A 15,694-nucleotide genomic window follows, 5' to 3' on the forward strand; every position below is an offset into this window, starting at 1 on the left:
TTGCATTATCTCTTAATGTAACACCCTCCTCCCACACTTATCCAAGTTCATTGGTCCATCAGGGTAAATATGTGATGAAGAGTTACTATGATATGACTCAACCTCCTAGGTACAGTTAAGGAAGTGGAATCGACAAACTGGAACTTTAATGACCTTCCTCAATAACTATAGGACCCCTAAGAGTTAAACCACCCCTCAAGGTGCCCAAACCTTGAGTCAAATTATTTTTTCACTAACCTGGATTCCAAGTCGCATGCATAAGCCTACATCCATGTGACTATAGGCCTCCAATCTCATTCATAATCCTACAATGGAGCTATTGTAGTCCCAATTTCCTAGTTTTGTGCTTGCAACCACAAAATTTGCACCACCTTTTCAGTGCTATACTCAGATCACTACCAAAAACTTGATAAGACTTTCCAAAACAATAAAAAAATATAAATACAAAGCATCTAACAAAAAACTTGATCAAGGAATTGATCTAACTAAGCCTAACCATGACAAATATTTCTTTAAACACATTGTGATCATGAAATCTACATGTCATGAATGCATATGTAAGCATAGAGATCTAAAAATTATCTGAGAATTACCAAGAAGGTCTACTTCCCTCTTAAAATAGCTGCAATAACATTTGTTATTCCATGCATTAATCAACCATTAATATACTCATCAAACATGTCAAGAAACATAAACATTATACGCCATAGAACCAACAAATAACCAACATGGAAAACCAACATATAAACCATGGAAACTCAACCATAATATCACCATCATAATCAATACATATGCTCATAGATCACAATAGAGAAAACCTCTTATTAAAATATGGAAATTCCAACCAATTCAAGGACTTCCACATGTTGGGTGTGTATTATATTATTTCCACGACTAGCCCCCTTGTCAGGGGGTTTGCAGGATGGCGGTAGCCCCCTTGCACGGGGTCTAGGACAGTGCCTTGGGATTTTTTTTTTGGACCCTATATTAGGTGGGTGGACCTACCTATGGTTTTTTGCATGAGTTTTTCGCATGGTTTTGGGCATGATGGTTTTCTGCCCATGGTATCTTATACATTCGGTCAAGGGAACTACAGTTATCTTCTAATCCAGGGTGAATGGATTGGATTTTATGAATGATTCGACATGTGTATATATATATATATATATATATATATATATATATATATATATATATATATATATATATATATATATATATATATATATATATATATATATATATATATATATTGTAACATTGAAATGAAAATAATGAAAAATCAATCTGGTAATACCAGTTTGGGGATCTAGGGGAAAATCTTTGTGTATTTATTTTGTGTTTCTCACCATTGTATATTCTCTGTTTTTAAGAATTTGTTTGCAGGTAATTTTTGTACATGGTTAAAACCTATATTTGGTATCAGATTTGTTTCGACTTCAAGGGGATGCCTTTGGTGCTGAGGGGTTTTGCTCAACCCTGTGGTAGACCTTGTTCAATGGGAGATTTCTGGGATCAATTCTTGTGGTGAAAGAAGATGGCAAGCAACAGAAATATAGAGATCAGGAAATTTAATGGTTATAATTTTGAGTTATGGAAGGTCAAGATGGAGGATTTGTTGGTGGATAAAGATCAATGGATCGTAGTAGATACAGGTACTAAATTAACGACAATGTTAGCAGAATACTGGGCGAAGTTGGATCGGAAGGAAAAGAGAAAAATATAGTTTTGTATCTTAGATTCAGTATTGTTGAATGTATGAGGGGAAGCTACAATGAAGGCTTTGTGGGACAAGTTAGGGACTTTGTACCAATCTAAGTCTCTGGTGAACAAATTATTCTTGCAGAAAATTATGTATAACCTGAGGATGAAGGATGAAGACTCAGCGACAGAGCATCTAAACACCTTTAGTATTGTGGTAAGCCAGTTGTTATCCGTTGATATACAAATTTTAGATGAATATAAGTGCATCAATTTACTGTGTTCTCTATCAGATTCGTGGGATAGTTTGGTTGTTGCAATAGGTAGCAATATAAGTACCTTGAAGTTTGACGAAACAATCTCATCCTTACTGTCAGAGGAGATGAGATGGAAAAATATGGAGGGCTAGAATGGAAATGCCTTGTCTATACGAGGACGGTCCCAGAACATAAACAAAAATAAGTCCTCCAGTGGGAGATCTAAATCTCCAGGAAAACTTGTAGAGGTGCCCTGGAAATGTGGAAAGGAAGGGCACTTAAAAAACAATTGTAGATCTAAAGCTCCTGAGAAAGGAAATGGAGCTGATGATTCTCCTTCTGCAAAGGCGAAAACCACCTCAAATGAAGGTGGGTATGTGTACTTGGATTTTTCTTCAAGTACAGATTTAGATCATGAGGCATGGTTGATTGAATTAGGTGCATCCTTTCACTTCACTCCCCATAGAGAGTGGTTCTACGAGTATGAGAAATATGATGGTGGTGATGTCTTCTTAGGGGATGACCTGTAGTATAGAATCGTCGGATGCAGAAAATTCAAGCTGAAGTTGCAAGGTGGAAGGATTATAACACTTTCGGGTGTTCTACATATTCCCTCATTGGCCAAAAATATTATTTCTGTAATAAATATGGATGATGTAAGTGTAAAAATATTGTTCTAGAAATATACTTGTAAGATGGCTCAGGGAGCACTGGCATTGTTGCTAGGAGTTCAGATTGGAACTCTATACAAGTTTCTGGGTAGTATTGTTATTCATGGGTGCAACAGTTATGTGGTTCCTGAAAGTGGAGCAGAAAATCTAGTGGTCTTTGGAGAAAATACCATGCTATGGCATCAAAAGCTTCGACATATTAGAGAGAAGGGCCTTCACATACTTCATGATAATTGTATAGTAGAAGGTATGTCTAATTGTTATCTGGATTTTTATTTCTGTGAACATTATGTATATGGGAAGTAGAATCGGGTGAGTTTCCCCTCTACTACTAAGATGATGAAAGGGATATTAGAGCTTGTGCACAGTGATGTGTTTGGACCTGTGTTGGTTCCACCATTGGGTAAGACTATATACTATGTATCATTTATAGATGAATTCTCATGGAATACATGGATATATTTCTTTAGGAAGAAATCTAAAGTCTTTGATAGGTTTAAATAATTTAAGGCGTTAGTGGACAACCAGACGGAGAAGAAGATTAAGATGTCAAGGATAGATAATGGTGGAGAGTTCTGCAAGAAGTAATTTGAAAAGTTCTGTAAGAAGTGTGGCATAGCACGACAGAATAATACTCCATACACACCTCAAAAAAACAAATTTGTAGAAAGAATGAACATGACGTTGATGGAAAAGGCAAGAAACATGCCCAATGGTGTAGGGTTAGGACAAGAATTCTGGGCAAAGGTGGTGGAGACTGCATGTTACCTGGTTAATAGATCACCTTCATCGACGTTGGAGGATAAGAATCCACATGAGGTATGGACTGGTAAGAAACCCTCTCATTCACATCTTAGGGCATTTGGTAGTGATTCATGTGTACATGTTCCAAAGGAGAAAAGAACTAATTTGGATAGTAAATCTGAAAGGTGCATCTTTATTGGGTATAAGGATGGTTAAAAATGTTATTAGATTTGGAACCCAGAAACAAGGAAGTTTGTGTAGAGCCGAGATGTGCTATTTAGAGAGGTGAAATATGTTATTAAACATGAAGTCTTACCAAAGGAACATGAGAAGATAAAGCTTGAGCTAAAGGAGGAAGAATCAAACTCTACAATAGAAGAGGAATCAGAAGATGAAGAGCCACAAACTCCAGTTGTGAGAAGATCTGTTCGACAAAGAAAGCAATAGAAAGTTATAGTACATATGTTTTCTGTTCAAATATTTCTTTATCCATTACTGATGATGATCCCATAACTGTTAAGGAGGTGTCATGCGGAAAGAGTCAATTTTGCGGACAAAACCGACCTCCCTAGAAGCTAAGGCTTTCTAGTGACAAACAAGACAAGTAAACACTACCTTTCTCTAAATATGCATTTAGAATACAAGTAATCAGGTGATAATAACATACCTTTAGTCCAACGCTTTGTAGTAGTCTAGCCTCGCCGATCCGGATGAGCTCCTCCTTCTCTTCGAAACCTGCATTCACTAACAAGCCAAAAGATTACATAGCACCTGATAAACTTATAAAATAACACATATTCATCATACAGACCAAGGAGTAGATGAAACAAATCATGAATAACAATCTGTTGAGAAAAATGAGTTTATTTGTATTAAGTGGAAACAAAAGAAACCATTACAACCTGAGCCTTGGTGTTGTGCAGGTCCCTCCTAGGGTCCAGCAAGAGTTTTCCTTTACTTTGATCAGCTCACCCACTTCCAAATAAGGCTAGGAAAGGATGGGAATCTCTCCTCTCAAGCTCTATAAGGGAGTCGTAATTCCAGCAGCATCTACCCTTAGGAATGTTAAGCTTTCAACCTCCCCTCCCTCTGGCCCAATGCCTGTATTTATAGTGCTCTAGAGGAAGTTAATCAGGTCCACCATCAATGGGATAAGCCCCTCTTTGAATGGGATAGCTCCCCTCTTGATGGGATAAGTTCCTCTTTCATAGGGATACATGAACCATCTGGAGGCGCTCAATACACGTCAAACAAGCTTCTAGAATGCTCTAGAAATGACCACAAGTAAATTTTTTGAAGTGAAACTTGCGCCTTTTGACCTTTACAGGAGTACGCACCCACCCCTTTACAGACAGAGCGTACAAGTACGCAGGTATTGTGAACTTGGGGTGCGTACACGCAGGTAAGGCTAAGAGAAACTGCGTACCCAGAGATATATAGATTTTTAAAGACTTTCTCTCTTTCTTGGAGTTTGACATGAAGAGCAGAGGTATGAGACTTGCCAAGGAGGATAGTATGACAGTTGATGGAGCCATACTAACTGCAAATAGTCATGGTGACAAATTTTAGTATAACAGATTGCCCCCTAAAGTGCGAAGCCTGTAGTAGATTAGGGTTTCATATCATCTAGGAAGGGTGAAGCACTTTATCATTTCAAGGATTATCTTGTGGAGAGCCCAGTCGGAACATGCAAGTATTCAACACAAAATACATATATAAGATCATATCATCGCTGAGGTAGGCATTCCCATACTCAGATTGAAAACTTTAACTATCAAACTAACTATTGCTCCGATATAGGAATGATTTTGCAGTACATCATAATCATAGACTCTTGTAGACATAGTATGGACGCAGCCATCTGTTTATGATTAGTCTACTGTATAATGAATACAAAACTCCTCGCAGCCTGGATGGTGGAAACTAGATCCAGGGTCTTCATTTCTACTTCCCGAACAGGTACGATTCTATCCATGCGAATAAATGAGTTGATGTCGAACATGGTAGAAACCACTTGATTACCAGTCAATGATGTAAACTGTTAACAAGTGTGAGAGAGACCACCAGTGATGTCAATGGTTCTCAAAGTACCCAGTACAATCCATGAGATGTGAATGAATGAGTTGATGTCGAACATTTCACGGAATCCTTCGATCGAAAGTCAATGATGTAAACTGTCGTCAAAGGCGAGAAACCTGCCATTGATGCATGCAGATTTCAAGGTACTGACGATTTCTAGGTCATCTTTCTAGATAATGTGCTGATGTCGATAGGAAGCGACCCGTTGCAGGCAAGCCCACAACACGAAATCATAGATCAAGTTGAAGAAATGTAGTTGTAAGGACTGACTCAGGGATGGTCGAGATGGATGACGGGTATTTTGCAGATGAATGGTTTATTTGCAGTGACCTCTTGAACACATAACGACACAACAGATGGCTTGGTGACATTTGACCCAAAGTTAATACCCGGCTGAAGACTTTCAATGTGGTTTGATCAACTGTGAGGCAAAGGATTTCCCAACCCAGGTGAATGAAAAGTGTCGTGTTCAAGAGTGGTGATAAGGCTTCTTCTGAGACAAAGGATAACAAATAGGCTCATTTTTCTCTCTTTTCCCCCACCATTTCTGGCAAGTACCTCTTTATTTTTTACAAGCTTGAGGAGGATAACATGTGCTTGATTATAAGCTCATCCTTTGGATGAGTCTAACTTAGTTTTGATTCGAACCCTAAGAAGGAGTGGTCCGTTCCTGTTTGTAATCGAACAGGTCCTTTACTGTGAAATTTTAACGAGTCCAGTATAGGAGAAACTCGGCGTTTTTCAATTTTAGAGAGTCTGAAAAAACTTAAGAAGACTCCAGGATTGAACTTTTTTCGTAAATTTGTGTCTCCCAAGCCCGAAAAAGTATAAAATAATACTTGAGAGAACCGCTTGATCTTGCGACCAAGGAGTACTTTCATGATTAGTGTCTTTGACCTGAAAAGTAAAAAGCGATCAAGGACCCGTCGTTTTATTTCCAGTATCGAATTTGAAACGACAAAAATCCGGCAATCTTTTCGTGTTTTTACGGTCAGAAAAGGGCTATAAGAGGACCGTCTTTTAATTCCGTTTTAACGAGTGTAAAAGAAACGCTCGGCAATCTTTTCATGTTTTAGGAGTCAGAAAAGGGCTTAAAAGATGACTCTGATGTTTTTGTTTGTGAAAAATGACATTTTCCCTGAAAATCCTTTTATCCTGCGCAAAAACTAACACGTTACTATACCTGTTTAAAGATAGATAAAAATACTTTGAAAAATACCTTTTCATGGTGGAAAATAAACAAATTTGACATTTATTTACTCAAAAAACCTATAAAAAGGGCTTTTACCATTTCATTTTTACCATTTTACTGTTGAGGAGAGAAAAAGGGCTTTTGGCAAGAAACTTCCTGTGGACATTGCGGAGAATCCGACCGTCGAAACCGAACGCCGTCTCATCAGGTATTCTACAACATCCTCCCTTGCATTTCCATCCGTTTAGAATTTGTTTTTAAGCTTTAGTTTCATTTTTTGGAGGCCTTGGGGGTTTCAAGGTCCGCTTTTCGGGGTACGCAGGTGCCCCATGGGTGACCTGCGTACCCCGACATTTTCTCAGTTGGGAAAATGCCGGGTGTACGCAGCTTGCCTTAAGAGAACCTGCGTACAGACGCTCTGTCTCTAAAGGCGGGCTGCATACACCGCGGAAAGGATTTTGAAACTCCCATTTCTCCAAAATGAACCAAAAACTTTCAATTTTATGGACTCTAACAGATGTTTTATGGTGTGTAGATTGCCCACCATGCTTGATTGGCGCGAGAGAGAACACGAAGATGTTGATTTGGCCGCGATTAATCACCAGCCTTCCATTGATGCTTTGAAGGCATGCGGTCTTTACAAATACTGGGCCATACCGGGCATGAGGGCCCAGGTGCGCTTTCTAGAGTGGCTGGTTGAAAGGTGGAACGTTCAGGATCAGTGCTTTTACATTGGAGGGCACCAGCTCGAGATAGAGCCCTCAGATATTTACTTTCTCACTGGTTTGCCCAAGAGGGGTGAACAATTGACTCTGTCCGGGACTAGGCCGGGTGGCCAGTCCATTGCTAGTCTCCGTCTAGAGTGGTGCAATAATCAAAACCAGGATAAGGGGATAGAAATCAAAAAGATATCCCGACCTGAACTTATGGTAATTGCCTTTACAGTTACCAGACTTTGCGGGGCTGCCGCTTTGCACATTGCCACTGGATCCCAGATGCGGATGGCGATTGATTGCTATCAGGGCACCATTTTCAATTGGTGTGATGCTGTGTTGGCCAACTTAAAGGGCCAATTGACTAGGACCAAAAACGGACAGCTGAAGACTTTTGGTTATGGGCCTTTAGTTATGAGTTTTGCCCTAGAGAGGGTTCCGATGCTGATCCCATAGCAGCTCACTGTTGAGGTTGGGCCTCCCCGAGAGCCTAAGTTGATGCAATGGGTTGCGGTGATGGCCCGTCATCCTGACGAGGGCACGGAGGTTGTCCGATTTAGACCGGAGTATTTTCACTGGTTAGAGAACCAGGTCTTCTCGATACAAGATTTTCCTTATGCCGGAGTTGATTTTCGTGGAGATCCGGACATGATTCTTCCACCGGGAGAACAGTGGGATGACACAGGTACTTCACTTTTCACAAGTTTTTAAATTATCTATATTTTTTTTTTCTTTTATATCGTCTCAAAACTGACAGTGACAATTTTCAAAATGCAGATGTAGGCCCACAACGTTTGGCCAATCTCCAGCCTTTCGAGAGGAGAGTACCAGTTGCACCGGCACCGGCCCCATAGGACACGGCTGCAGAGACCTTAGCTGAGTTGGAACAAGACCTAGAGCGTCTTACGGCAGACATACCAGAGACGACTATAGATGATATTCCTATCAGACTTCAGCGCTATGTGGTCGCAGTCCCAGGACCTTTTAGGAGGTTCTTGTGTAGGGTAGCCCGTGCAGTGGTGTCGTATAGAGAGCACCACCAGTGATTGGATGGTCACTTTTGTAGACACATGTGCTATTTTGGTTTTTTGTACTTATCATTTTTGCCGATCATAAGGTGTTTTTCAACCTATGATCGAAGACGATGTATTTTTTGACACACTCCTATCTATATATATCATTATTACCGGCTTATCTTGTTAAACATGTGTGATGAAATGTTTTTAAATTTACATGTATGATTATCGCAAATGTCTGTCTAACATTCGAGAAGCAATTGCATTTGCTAATGTATTTAAAGACCTTGGAATATGCTGATATTCAATGTAATCAAATTCACGTTCCAAGAGATGCACTCTCAAAAATAACCTTAATAACATTGGATTTCTAATGGCATACACTCTATTAAGCTATAATACAACGAGTTCAGAATCTAACCTCACTATCAAACTCCGAATCCCAAACGAAATAGATTCAGACAATAACTCAATCACTGCACTGTATTCTGCAATGTTGTTTGTTGTTTGACCGAGGCTCACCCCATGCATAAAAACTAACTCGTCAGAGGGCGAATAGATAACCCAAGCTGCGGAAGAGATACTACGACAAGCACCATCAGTGAATCCAATGTACGTTTGGAGAGGCGTCGACATCTGCAATATCAAGAGTAAAGCCAAGATAAGCCAGAATAACGACGAAAAACACACTTTCTAAGCTAAGCACACTGTCTATACTAACAAACACACCAGCTAGAAAGAAAAATCTAACCTAACTAAATCTCCATACCCATCCTTTAAGCATAATACCTCTTTAGGTAAAGTCCATTTCTGGGTTTACCCAAAGAGTCCCCGTCAAAATCTACCAGCTCATAGGCCCCTTTTGCTAGCTTTCGCTTGACAATGTAGGGCCCATGCCACATAGGAAAGAATTTTCCAGCACCTAATTTATCGTTAGCTTGATCATATAATAGCACTAGGTCTCCTTCCGAAAAATTTCGAGGGGTCACGTTGCGATCATACTGAGCTTTCATACGTTTTGCATGAGTCTCGATTGCCAATGCAGCGTCACGTCGAGTCTCATGTAATTGAGCTAAGTATAATAAACGCTTCTCCTCTTTGGAAGTAGCTGGAAGTAATTCGACAGCCATTTGAAGTGACGGGATTTCGCATTCAATGGGCAGCACTGCTTCCAAACCATAAACTAGTTGGAAAGGAGTGAACCCTGTTGATGTTTTCACTGAGGTTCGGTACGCCCAAAGCGCGGAAAATAACATGTTGTGCCAATTCGAACGATGAATACCAATGATTCATCGGATCATGATAACTAAAACTTTGTTGATGGACTCAACCAAACCATTCACTTGTGGATAATAAGGAGTTGAGCTATCGTGATGCAAACCAAGCTGGCCTGTAAGTTTTGTCATCATAACGTTTCGAAAATGGCGCCCATGGTCAGTGATTATCGCTTGTGGGACACCAAACCTAGCAATAATGTGATTGAATACGAAAATTGCAGCTGTCTTGCCGTCTGCCTCGAATGTAGGCATCGCCTCGGCCCACTTAGTAAAATAATCAACCGCAAGGATGATATATGCATGCCCCCCGGCCGAGTGAGGGTTACATGTAATAAAATCGATACCCCATTTAGCAAAAGGACCAACGGCAATTATAGGGTGGAGAGGAGCAGGTGGTGCCTGCATCTTGCGATCAAACACTTGACAGTTGTGGCATTTCCGGACCGCAATAATACAGTCTTTAAACAAGGACAGCCAGAAGTAGCCAGCGCGCAATATCTTTTGGGCTGTGGCATACCCAGACATATGACCACCACACGCTCCCGAGTGACAGTCATTCAAAACCCTTTCAGCTTCCTCATGCGTTAAGCAACGACGAAAAACCAAGTCCGCCCCATGGCGATAAAGAGTATCTCTAATAATTTTGTACTGTTGGGACTGGAATCGAATTTTCCGACGTTCAGACTTTGAAAGTTCGGGCTGAAAGGATTGGGTTTGGAGATAGACGATTATATCCCCATACCACGGATCTAAAGTGCTGATGAGAAACAAAGATTCATCCGCAATGGGTTCCTCTACCACAGTTTCTGTGTCAGCACACGGGAAGTCACACATAAACTCTGCAAAAACTAAAGATTTCTTAGACTTAGATTTTTCAAATTCCAAGTCGAACTCTTGCAGGATAACGATCCATTTAGAGTACTTGCCCCCTAGCAATTGTTTAGTCAAAATGTAGATCATAGGGTTGCACTCCGAAATGACTATAGTTTTACGGAGAAGAATGTAGTGACGAAAACGTTGGATAGCTTGAACGGCTGCCAAGGCCAATTTCTCCACATGCGAATATTTGAGCTCAGTGGGATTTAACGTCCGACTAAGGTAATAGATCACATGTTCCGTTCCGAATTCGTCTTCCTGGACTAAGACCATTCCAATGGTGGAATGAGCGGCGGCGAGGTACAAAAAGTAATCCTGGTTGTAGTTGGGAGGATGCAGCAACAGTGCATGGGTTAACGCGTGCTTGAGTGCATCAAAAGATTTCTGAGCTATCTCATCCCAAGAGACTTGAGCGTTTTGTTTCAACAACCGGGTAAAACCCTTGGTAATCTCGGCGTAGTTAGGAATGAATCGGCATAAAAAGTTTTCTTTCCCCTGCAAACTTTGGAGTTGGTGAAGACTCGAAGGAGGAGGCAATTTGATGATAGCCTCTACCTTCGAGGGATCGACGCGGATGCCAGCTTTTGAAACTACAAATCCCAGCAATCGTCCCACTTCTATACAGAAGACACATTTGTGTGGGTTCAACCGTATACGATAATGCCGACACCTCATAAAAATTGCTCGTAAGTGGACAAGGTGATCAGCTCGATGTAAGGAGTGAGCGGGCAAATCATCGAGATACGGTTGCACAATGTGTTTGATGTCATGAAATGCATAAGACATCGCCCTTTGAAAAGTGGCTCTGGCATTCTTAAGCCCAAAAGGTAATTTGCAATAAGAAAATGTCCCCCATGGACAAATGAAAGCCGTTTTTGGTTGATCGGCAGGTAGAATATTGATTTGGTTGTAACCGGAAAAACTGTCCATAAAGGAAAATATTTCACTGCCGGCACAATCATCAATTATTTGATCGATATAGGGTGTTGGATAGTTGTCCTTGGGACAAGCACGATTGATATCCCTATAGTCGATACATATTCTTATTGTTCCCTGTTTTTGTTAACCAGAACAATATTCGATACCCAATCCGTTAACGGGATCGGATAAATGAAACCTACTTTCAACATCTTCTCAACTTCTGCTTTAATTGCAGCCGCTTTTCGTGGGTGAATCTGACGCAAACATTGCCGGACGGGTTTAGCATCCGTGTAAGTTTTGATCTCATGGACAACAATTGCGGGATCAATTCCTAGCATTTCCTCATAGGACCAGGCAAACACGTCGCGGAATTCTTGAAATAGGGCCTTGTATGTCTGAATTTCGTCATCTGAACACGAGGCACCTATATGAATGTGCTCAACAATTCCGGGCTTGACTGAAATGTCAATGGGAATAGTGCGAGAAATGTTTCCCAAATTCAGCTCTGAATCAGGATGTTTCATTGGACTCTGAGCTTCTTTGACATATTCAGCTGTAAATATTGATGAGAAATCGTTTTCAAAATGATCATCCTCAGGTAAAAACGAAGATCTATGATGGAGATCTTCCCATGGTAAATCGTCTACGCACAGGACTTCACAAAGTTGTTCGTCAGATGACACAACTTCGGGAAGCGTTATTAACTCCGAGGTTGACGCGAAAAGGGATTCCTCACGGACCACATTCATTTGGTCGATTTTGGTCGAACTTGGGTCGGTAAAAGACTGCACCGCTTCATAGGCAATTTCATATGGACTCAAAGGCATTGCGTCACCAAATGAGTCTATCTCAGATTCAGAAGGAACGATCCAAGGATCGTCGTAAACAATAGTGTCTGAAGTAATCATATGAATAGATGCAAACGAAGACACGGAGTTGATTGGAGGAAAAGGAAAAGTTCCCAGTAAACCGGCATATTTAACTAATCCTATGCCAACATCCTTGTAAGGGATGGTCGTTTTACCGACATGCTGGATACTCTCTGAAGAGGCTCAGTCGGATGAAAAGTAAGCCAGCTGGTCTATGGTTACAATCTTGCCATTATGTGGAAATTTTATTACTCTGAAGACCGATGAAACGACCGCTGTCATAGCGTAAGACCAACTTCAACCCAAGAGAAGGTTGTAGTCTAGAGGGCCATCAACCACCTCCACATCCAGACTAACGGTTTTTCCTTCAACCCCTATATACAAATCCTGTAGAATGCCAAACGGATGGAACCCACGGCCATCAAAGGCCTTAAGAATTGTCGGGGATTGATTTAGTGAAGGAGAACCAAGCGATCTCCAGCACTGTATCGACATAATACACGTGGAAGCTCCCTCATCAATTATAGTCCGATGAATAGGCCTATTTTTGACTATCACTGGGATCTGGAAAGCCATCTGATGAGGCAAACGCGGTGTACTATTTTCTAGATCAAAGATTATCAGGTTCGGGTCCTGAACATCAATAGCTCCTATAGCCGACAAAAGTAATTTTCGCTGTGCTGGGCATGATTGCAGCACTTCTAAAGCCGACATTGCTGAGGGTGAAATAGCTAAATCCTCAACAATGTTGTAATTCTGGGCCGCTCTTGCATGTGGATTGAAAGCAGACCTTCGAAGTACACCCTTAGCAGGCGGTTTGATTACTAATTCAGGGTTAGGTTTCTCGATCTGTAGTGGATCGGAACCAGGAGCTGAGGTTGAGGGATTTGAATGAGAAGATTCTGCTTCTTTCGATCCATCAACAGGACTTTTACTACCATAATCTTGCGATCGAATCGCAATCCTTACATGAGACATCATTAATATGGGTTCTTCATTGGCACTCGAGGAAGAACCTATCATCTTACTCTCCTGCTTTGGAAATGGATCTTTCAAAACAGCAGGAGTTGGGGAACCCTTGACGATTTTCACAACCTCGGCCCGATGAGGGAAATCTCTTGTAAAATGATCCTCTTCACAAATAAGACAAGGATATCGAGGTTTACGCTTTTCGTCATTGGTTTCTGACTTTTCTGTTTTCTCCTTTGGAGTCTTGTCTGCTTTATTCTTCTTCTTACCTTTCTTCTTCCCACCGTTTTTTGATTTAGCTGTAGATGACTCTACAGCGTGAATATCAGCGGAAACTTCAGCAGAAGATTCTCCTGTCGGGGAGTCTGGTAAGGTTATAATGGGCGAAGAATTCTTTGAAGACTTCTTCTTGCTTTTAGTATTTACCGTACCAATCATGCCATCAGCAGCATGAGATCCCGAAGGAGCAGCAGCGATTTGATTTTACTTTGGAAGATCGGGATCTTTTCGTGTAACGTACCTGACTGAGTGTAAACTAAGTCAAGGTACTGCGCTTGAGCAATCACTTGCTCCTCAGTAACTACTCCGGCCTTAGCTACGTCTTCAGTAATCTTCGGTAATAATGATTTAACAAACCATTCAGCTAAGATTTGGTCCGGGATAAAAACTTTCACTAATCGCCTTCGACGTCTCCATTCATGTATATGATCGGAAATATAAGTGGACGTCGACTGTTTTAATGAAGTTAGTAGCTCCGTGCCATTATCAGATCTGACCGACAATTGAAAATGAGTTAGGAACGAGGTAGCTAACTGACTAAAATTATAAAAAGAGGCCCGTGGTAACTCAATGTACCACTTGGCCGCGAGACCAATGAGCGTACGCTGGAAAAGATGTAAGCGGATCGAATCATCTGAGATGGAATTTGAAGCACACCAGAGGTGGTAAGTCATCACATGATTTGACGGATCCTCTCCAGACTTACCTTCGAACTTGGGTATGTCACTGGGCAACTTATTTGGCATTGGCAGCCAAAACGGAAGATAATTTATTGGATCGTTCGTTAGGCGCGAAAGTCCGGTAAATCCAAAGTTGTGATAAACGGTAATTGCCGATTAGGATCCCTAAAACTCTGGGTCACAAGACCAGTCCCAGGAGGAGGATATCCAGGATAACTTGGAATAGGTATCGCATTCGGGATATTGTATCCTCCTGGAAAACCAGGATTAACCGGACCGTACTGGGGTTGCTGAGGTTGTTGATAAGTGTACCCAGGATACGGTTGATACTGGTAAACTGGCTGCTGGACAACAGGCCCGTATTGGTACTATACCTGGTACGATTGATAAGTGAATTGTGGTTGACTAGTGATGACCGTACTTAAACCAGGCTGTCCTACAGGAATCTGAACCGTAGTTTGAATCGTGGATCCAGACAAGGGTAAAGATGTCTGAGGAGTAGTTGCAGAGACAGTAGAAACCGGAGCTGTCGATACTCCAGAAGTAAGTGTGGTGGAAGGAACAGATGTTGCGGTAGTTGCAGCAGTCGTTTGAGATGGAGTACTAGGTGCAATGGGCGACTGAGTAACTACCGAAGGTACAGAAGTTTGAATATTAGACTGAACTAGTTGCTGGGGTGAACCAGAAACTAATGGTTGTCCAGCTTGAGATGACAACTGTACACTTGGCTGCAATACCTGTTGAGCTTGCGATGGATCCCACACTATGTTCATTCCGGGGTATTGACCCATGACAGGTTGAGGATATTGAGATCCATAACTGGATTGAGGGTAGGATTGATAATTGAAAGGTAAAGTTCCTGTACCTTGAACATAAGATTGACCTTGGGGTGGTTGATAACCTTGACTCGAGTACTAACCTTGAGGTAGATACCCTTGAGGTAAATACTGATACTGGGGTTGACCTTGAGGGATAAATTGATACTGAGGTTGACCTTGGGGTACATATTGAGGCTGGGGTTGACCTTGAGGAATGTATTGTACTATGGGTACATACTGTCCTTGAGGTTGCCCCCCAGACGCAATTTGTGTACCTTGAGGTTGCCCCCCAGGCATTAATTGAGGCTGCCCCCCAGGCGGTAACTGGCCACCTTGAGGTTGAGAACCGGGTACTGAACCTGAAATCATGTAAATTTCTCCTACACCCAACGGTTTATTACCATTTTTTCCAGTTAATAACCCATGTTCAATGGGTTGAGGAGATGCTCCTGCAAAAGTACCAGAAAGTGACTGATACCCAGAGGGAACATAAGGACCGCCGTACAAGAAAGATTCAGGAGATTGAGTGAACATGGATGACTGACCAGAAATATTTACAGGAGTATAAATACCTCCAGGCGGATAAGGAGTACGAGTTGGAGAAAAACTTGACCCTGAGTTGTCCAAATAAT

The sequence above is a fragment of the Pinus tabuliformis genome, chromosome 2_2 (assembly GCF_031772625.1).
Source record: "Pinus tabuliformis cultivar Carrire ecotype Pingquan chromosome 2_2, CPIR1, whole genome shotgun sequence".
NCBI lineage: Eukaryota > Viridiplantae > Streptophyta > Pinopsida > Pinales > Pinaceae > Pinus > Pinus tabuliformis.